This window comes from Tupaia chinensis, unplaced genomic scaffold (assembly GCF_000334495.1).
Source record: "Tupaia chinensis unplaced genomic scaffold, TupChi_1.0 Scaffold139491_1, whole genome shotgun sequence".
Classification (NCBI taxonomy): Eukaryota; Metazoa; Chordata; class Mammalia; order Scandentia; family Tupaiidae; genus Tupaia; species Tupaia belangeri.
This window is the reverse complement of record NW_006199376.1, coordinates 439,070-446,554: the sequence shown is the minus strand read 5'-3', so window position 1 is coordinate 446,554 and position 7,485 is coordinate 439,070. Positions and strand designations below refer to the sequence as shown.

The window sequence follows — 7,485 nt, the reverse complement described above, 5'->3', positions numbered from 1 at the left end:
TCTTTTCCTATCCCCTTTCCCCCCCCCCCCCCCCATTCCACACTGTCCTATTCTCGTTAAGTACCTTCACTGCTTTTATGTCCTCCAGTTTTTCACTCTCTACCATAGAGTGCGGATAGTCGGTATATATTGAGTGGATACATACAATATCTTTCTTTCATAGCCTGGCTTACTTCACTCATACTGTATCTTAAAGATCTATGCACAATGTCTCTCTTTCATAGTCTGGCTTGCTTTGCTCAATATGAAATTTTCCATATTCATCAACTTTCTATCAAACACCAAGGGAGTCATTGGTTTCTATGACTAAGTAGTATTCCGTAGTGGATGTGCTCACTTTTTAAATCCATTCACCTATTCCTGGACATTTGGTTTGGTTCCATGTCTTAGTATTTGTGAATAATGCTGTAATGAATATGCTGGGTGTTTTCCTGACTGAGTGTATCCCCACTTAATATATACCAAATGTTGGCATTCTTTGGCTGAAACTGTAAGATCTGAAGGTATAAAAGCATGGATAGCTACCATGGATACCAGAGACAATTTAGAAAGAAGTAGGAAATTGGGGTGAGGTCTGGAGGAGGGGAATCAAGTGGGGGAAAAAAAAGAGAAAACTATTCAACAGACCAAAAAAAGCAAAAGAAAAAGTAGCTGTTGATAAAAATGTCTATGGTAATATCTTTGACTGGATTAACAGGTGTGGTATTCATACTGGGAAATTCATTTTCAATGTTGTAAAGATTTACAGTGATTGAAAAAAATAGAAATAAATAGGGGACAGTAGGTGGATGGTGGCTAAGGCACAGTCACACGAGGCTGACCATGGTTTAAGTCCTGGACCTGGTGGCTTGCTTTCTCACTTTCCCTCTCTTGTCTGTGTTTCTCTCTGGTTAAATTAAAAAAAAAAATGAACAAATAAAATTAAATAAATAATTCTTCAAAAAATAAATAAAGAAAAAAATCTATGCACATTGCTATTTATAAGTAGTTTTTATTATTTTTGACTGTTGTTCAATTTGAATTATGGTATTTACATTTTATTTAAGTAGCCAAGTGTTCTAAAATTTGTTACCAAGGAAATAATACTACTATTACTATGTGTGTACTTTCCTTTTTATAGACTTAGGAAAATTTATGTGCTGAAATTCTGAGCTATGTCACATATAAACACATTTAATTTCATTGAGAGTTGCCATATTTATATTCTAAGTATTACCAAAATCTAACTAGAAAAAAAGTTCCTGTATTTTTCACATCCTTCACACTTTGTTTTTGAGAGAGAGATTTTTGCTATAGGACACATGTTCTTGGCAGAGAGACAGAGAGAGATAGAGAGACAGAAAGTGAGAAATCACCCCCCACCCCAGGAGGATGGCCATGCTGCAGTCCCTTCTTCTCCATTCTCCTCTTGGGATTTTGGGCACGTACACACATGCACCTGGTCTGAATTTTAAGCTGCCATGTCTGGAACTCAAACCACAGTCAACTACATGGGAGTCCAGTGATGTAACTGCTATGCCATCTGCTGATACCAGGAAAAAAGATTAAAAAACATATGACATATCAATTGATGCATAAACAGCATTGCATAAGATGCAGCATCCTTTCATGATCAAGATTCTCAGCAATATCAGCATAGAAGGGTCATTTGTCAACACAATAAAAGCTATCTATGAAAAACCCATAGCTAACGTCATCCTGAATGGAGAAAAGCTGAAAGCTTTCCCACTAAAAATGGGTACAAGACAAGGATTCCCACTTTCTCCACTCCTTTTCAGTATAGTACTGGAAGTCCTTGCCAACACAATCAGAAAAGAAGAAAAAATAAAAGACATTCGAATAGGAAAAGAAGAGGTGAAACTCTATTTGTAGATAACATGATTGTATACATGGAAGACCCAGTGGTATCCATGAAAAAATTCTTGGAAGTAATACAGTAATGTTGCAGGATACAAAATCAGCATACAGAAATCTATAGCATTTCTATAAATGAACAGCAGGCAGACTGAAATAGAACTGAAAAAAAGTAATTCCATTTACCATAGCCACAAAAAGTATAAGATACCTAGGGATAAATCTAACCAAAAAGTTAAAGACCTCCACAAGGAAAACTATGAAAAGCTAAAAAAAGGAATTGAAAATGATACAAAAAAAGTGGAAGGACATCCCATGTTCCTGGATTGGGAGAATTAATATAGTCAAAATGACAATTCTATCCAAATTAATCTACATATTTAATCCGATCTCAATCAAAGTACCAGACACATTCTTCACAGATCTAGAAAAGACAATCATAAAATTTGTCTAGGATCATATATTTGACTATTTCAATGACTATTTCTTTTGAGAATCGAGCATGCTTCATATGCTAGTTAGCATTTGTGGTTGTCATGCTGTGAATCACAATCTTTTTCTTTCTATATATTTTTTCATTTTCTTTGAGATCCCTAGATGTTTAATGTCATGTCTCCTCTCTGTGCAGAATTCAGATATATTCTGGCCTTCTGTAGACTCAGAATCATTCGATCTTCCTATTATTATCCTATTATTATTATTATTATTATTTTTAGCTATTGTCCTTAGTTCCTGTGTATTTAAAGTTCTTATGCAGATTCAAAGATTCAATGGTACTTATTTGTACATTTTTGGAACTCTCTTAGTGTAGGTCTCTCTTTCTATTACTGTTTTACAAATTTAAACTTCCTCAGTGTTCCCAAAATTGTTTGTCTCTCAGCTTAGTGTCAGGTGTGAATAAAATGAAAGGTCTTACCAACCTTATCTGCATTTGTACATTTTTATGGACAATGGCTATTTGGTCTGAAAGACAGATTTCCTACCCATGTATTTTATTGCATAATCAGTTATGACAATATTGCCATTAAATTTTAATACAAAATGTAATTTATTAAAACAACTAAAACAGAAGAACTAGCTTAAAATACTCAATATATCATACTTACATCTAAATGTGTAAATACATGAATAAAAATTAAGGAATTACACATTATGATTATAATCTACCTTTTTATAAACCTTTAATAATTAACATCTATTTCTTATTTTATGCTGCAACAGTTTTATAAAACTCTGACTTTCCTCTATCAGGCAAAACATGGGAAAGAGAGAGAAATTATAGCCTAAAAGTAACATACTCTTAACCTTATCTGCTGTTCATACTGCATCTAAAAACCAAATAACTAGAGGTGCTAATCACTACAGAAACTATTAGCCCCATGAAGATTTGAGGATGTAGAACGTTTTAGTCCAAATTGAAATATGTTTTAGGTCTAAAACATGCTCTTTACTTCAAAAACTTAGAAAAAAATAAAAGAATGTAAAATATATTTAAGATTCTCTTAAACTTTTAGGTAATGAAATGATAATATTTGGAATATGTTGGATTAAATAAAATAGATTAGTAAAAAGAAACTTTATCTTTTTAAAAACTTTTCAATGTGTCTACTAAAAAATGTAAGATTATATAACATTGAATAGTATGTTCTAGAGGAAATTCTCATTAATGTCAACTATTTTAGTGAGAAATAAACCTTGTTCACCTCATTTTTCAAAGAAATATAACTCAATATTGTTTTCGAAGGGGCCAAGACTGTTTAAAAGTATAAACAAAGCAATATTTTCTTTCAATTATATATATTTCAGAATATATAGATCTTACCAGTCTATGTTAGAAGATAAACTTCATGGAGACAGAAGGTGGTGTGGTGGTTAAGGCATTGGATTTCTATATGGCCGACTCAGTTTGAGTCCTGGACCCAGCAGCTTGGAAATCATGCCGGGCCTATGTACATGTGTGCCCAAAATCCCAAGAGGGAAATGGAAGAGAAGGAATTGTGGTGTGGCCATCCCCTCAGGGAGTGATTTCTCTCTCTTTCTTTACTCCCTCTCTCTTTCTCCCTCCAGTGAGTATATGTACCCTATGGCAAAACAAATAAAAAACCTCAAAAATAAATTCCATAAAAAGATAAAATTCATAGAATTTTCTCACAACTTGGATGATTGGTATTCTTTTTTTCATTATTATTATTATTATTTATGCATTCAATCACTATACATCATTTAGATTGTAAAGAGATTTTACCCAGCATGATACATATTTCAGTCCTGTTGAGAACACTATACAACATTCTCATCGACAGATAACAAACCATATCTGTGTCCTAACCTCTTGGGTGGCATTCAAAGTTCTTTTATAATAGCTTATTAAAGAGATCTGCTTTGTTACCCAAACAACATGATCTTGAAACAAACAAACAAACAAACAAACAAACAAAACTAGTCTGTAACTTTTCAGTTTCTCTTTGAGTAGATACTAATACAGACTATGGTTTAAATTTGCAGACTTCTAAAATTTCCTTAGAGAGAGTAACTTAAATTTTAGGGAGTTTGATTTCCTTGAATCATAAGGAAAAAGTATGCTAGATTGGATCTTAAAAGGTTATCTTTTACTTTTGAGAAATTTCCAGTTAAATGTTGATTGTATTCTTTTAACTATTGCTTTTTATGTTGTGTCCGCTTATTTTTCAAGTAATACTCAGTGAATATCTAGGAGCAGATTGGTGAAATGCTAATTCACTGTAGTTTATTGCAGGATGATGAAGAAGGAATGTACAAAGCTCTGCAGCCCATAAAGCTTGACTAAGCCAGGGTCTAAGCCCAGGTGCTTTCAGTAGAGGCTGAAAAACCCAGACTTTGGAGACAATATTGGTATTTAGCTATTGAGAGATTCTCCTTACACGGTCAAAGAAAGTAACACATAAATTGTTATTGAGGCACACCATCTTATATTTAGAAAGGCTATTCCAAAACAAATAGTTGGCTCTTCTCGGTAAAATGTGAGTAATATGAAACACAATGAAACCATCTGATTAATTTCCACTGAAAAACCCGTTTTTTTAAAAATTGGTCACACAATGCCAGTTATCCAGACCTTCTAACGCTCTCTCTAGTGCGTTCTTATATCACCAAGAATCTTACTGATCATACATGTACCTATTCCATTGCTCACTGTTTTCCAGTTGAGCAGAATATATTCCTGGAACTCATATTCATATTCTTTCTAATGAAACTGTGAGCTTGTCAGACTAAAACAATTTTCTATTCATGTTTGTCTTATTATAGCTAAAAGAATAATTGGGCACAGTATGTAGTTAGAAACTATTCAATAAACAAGAAAATAATATTCATCCAAGTTATATTTCTCTATTATTACTGGATGTTGTATTACAATTCTATGAAATATTTGATTCATTATGATTCATTATTTGATTCGTTTAATTCATAAACAGAACTATGTTCACACACCATAAAGGGTGATATCCTGGATCCAAAGGAGAAGCTTTCTAAGAACAGACATCTTGAGGAAGAGGACCTAAGGGTCTCTTATATCTCATACAACTAATTGATAACAGTTGCATGTAGTGCAACACTGTGCCCTTTTGCAATGTGTATCACAGAAGTTCAACTTGTCTACTACAGGAAAAGAGAAGCGAGAAAAACAAGAGATGGAGAAAAAGAACAATGAGATGGTTGAATAAGAAAAAGAAAGATTTAATTACACATCAGAATGAATCATCCATCATTCAGGATTGAAATATAAACACCTGTGTCTTTTATTCCAATATACTCTCTTCTATGGAAATAAGAATAACAATGCATTACATACAACAAACTCCTTAAGTATCCACTGTAGTACTTTTAAGAATTTGAAATTCTTATTACAAAAACAGTTGCTTATTCAGGGGCATAATTTTCACTCTGTAGGAACCTGCTCTAAAATATTTAAGACTTTTAGACAAATTAGGATTATACATTTAGGATAAAAGAGGAAAGGGTGAAGGATTTTCCTGATAGAAAGTAAGAAAAAAATGAAACTTTAAGAAAGAGTACACATATCATGATCAGCAGATAGCATAATGGTTACATTGCTGGACTCCCACTTAATTGATAGCAGTTCAAGTCCCAGACCTGGTAGTTTAAACTCATGCCCAGCATGAGTGCATACATGCTCAAAATCCCGAGGACAATGAAGGAGCAGGGATTACAGTGTAGCCATCACCTCTAGGAAGTGATTTCTCACTTTCTGGTTCTGCCTCTCTGATGAGTCTATGTGCCCAATAACATATATCTAGTTTATCTAGTTTGAACATATAATTTATAAAAATGTGTATCAGTCTACTACTCATTATTGATACAATATTATTATAATAAGTATCCTGTTACAGTAATTCAGAGATCCACTTGCCCTTACTGCCACCCTTTCTTCAGTAATCTCTGAATTCCTTGCTTAATCTCCTGGGTTCTTACCCCATAAACAATGGGATTAAGAGCTGCAGGAATAACATGGTGGAGAACATTGAGCAAAATTGGCACTTCAGGGGCCACTTTATCCTTAGCCACATATGTGAGAACCAAGACAAGAAGGATGGTGTTGAAGAAGAGAATAAGGATGAAGTGGGAGCCACATGTGCTTAGGGCCTTGGCCACAGCACCCTCTGCTTTGAGTCTCAGCACAGCTCGAAGTATGAAGGCATAGGAGAGGAAGATAAGGATGAGGTCAGATCCCAGCACAGTCCAGCCTGCGCCAAGCTGGTAAAAACGGTTAATGGTGACATCATCACAGGATAGCTTGGAGACTGACATATTTGCACAGATGCAGTTCTCAATGACATTTCTGCCACAATAATAGAGTTTTGCTGAAAGAATGGGGATAGGCATAGTTAAAAAAATATTCCTGACCAAAATAAAGATGGCTGCCTTGACTACAAATTGGTCAGTGATGATGGATGAGTATCTGAGTGGATGGCAAATGGCTATATAACGGTCATAAGCCATGACCATGAATGTGCAGGACTCCATGCCTAGGAAGCAATTCATGATGTACATCTGGAGGAAGCAGATAGAGAAACTGATGGATCTGAGGTCAAACCAGAAGATGACCAAGACCTTGGGGATGACAGTGAGGCAGAGCACCATGTCCAACAGTGAGAGGAGGCTGAGTAGATAGTACACAGGCTGGGGGAGAGAGGGTTTCCGGGGGGGGGGGGGTTGGGGATTAGGAGAATAGCATTGGCTCCCATGGCCAGGAGGAAGAGGAGGCTGAGGGGCAGGGACAGCCAGTGCTGCCAGCTGGGAGACCTGACAAAACAATTCAGGAGGAAGTCTGAAACCTCAATGGAGATGGTGCTGTTTTGATTTGTTTTCATAATGTGACATTGATTCCTAGAACTTTCTTTGAATGATCTGTAAAATTAGAATTTAGAGTTAGCTATTGAGTTTTGGTAATGTTAAAACAGAATGATTTGCTTTATCTAAGTAAAACATGTGAATTCTAGGTGTTTATGTAAAACTCAGTGAATTTATCTTTTTGTTCTGAGTATAATGCTACAAGATATTTGTATCATTACTGTTAACAGTATAGAGAACTGAAGTGATATGTTGCATTTATACTTGTTTGATTGTTCAATG

At 34.9% G+C, this 7,485-nt stretch overlaps 1 pseudogene; it reads right to left on the bottom strand.

Annotated features, from left to right (window-relative positions):
* Window positions 1–6,264: 6,264 nt before the first annotated feature.
* LOC102482192 (olfactory receptor 56A3-like) lies at window positions 6,265–7,223 on the bottom strand (annotated as a pseudogene).
* Window positions 7,224–7,485: the final 262 nt, after the last annotated feature.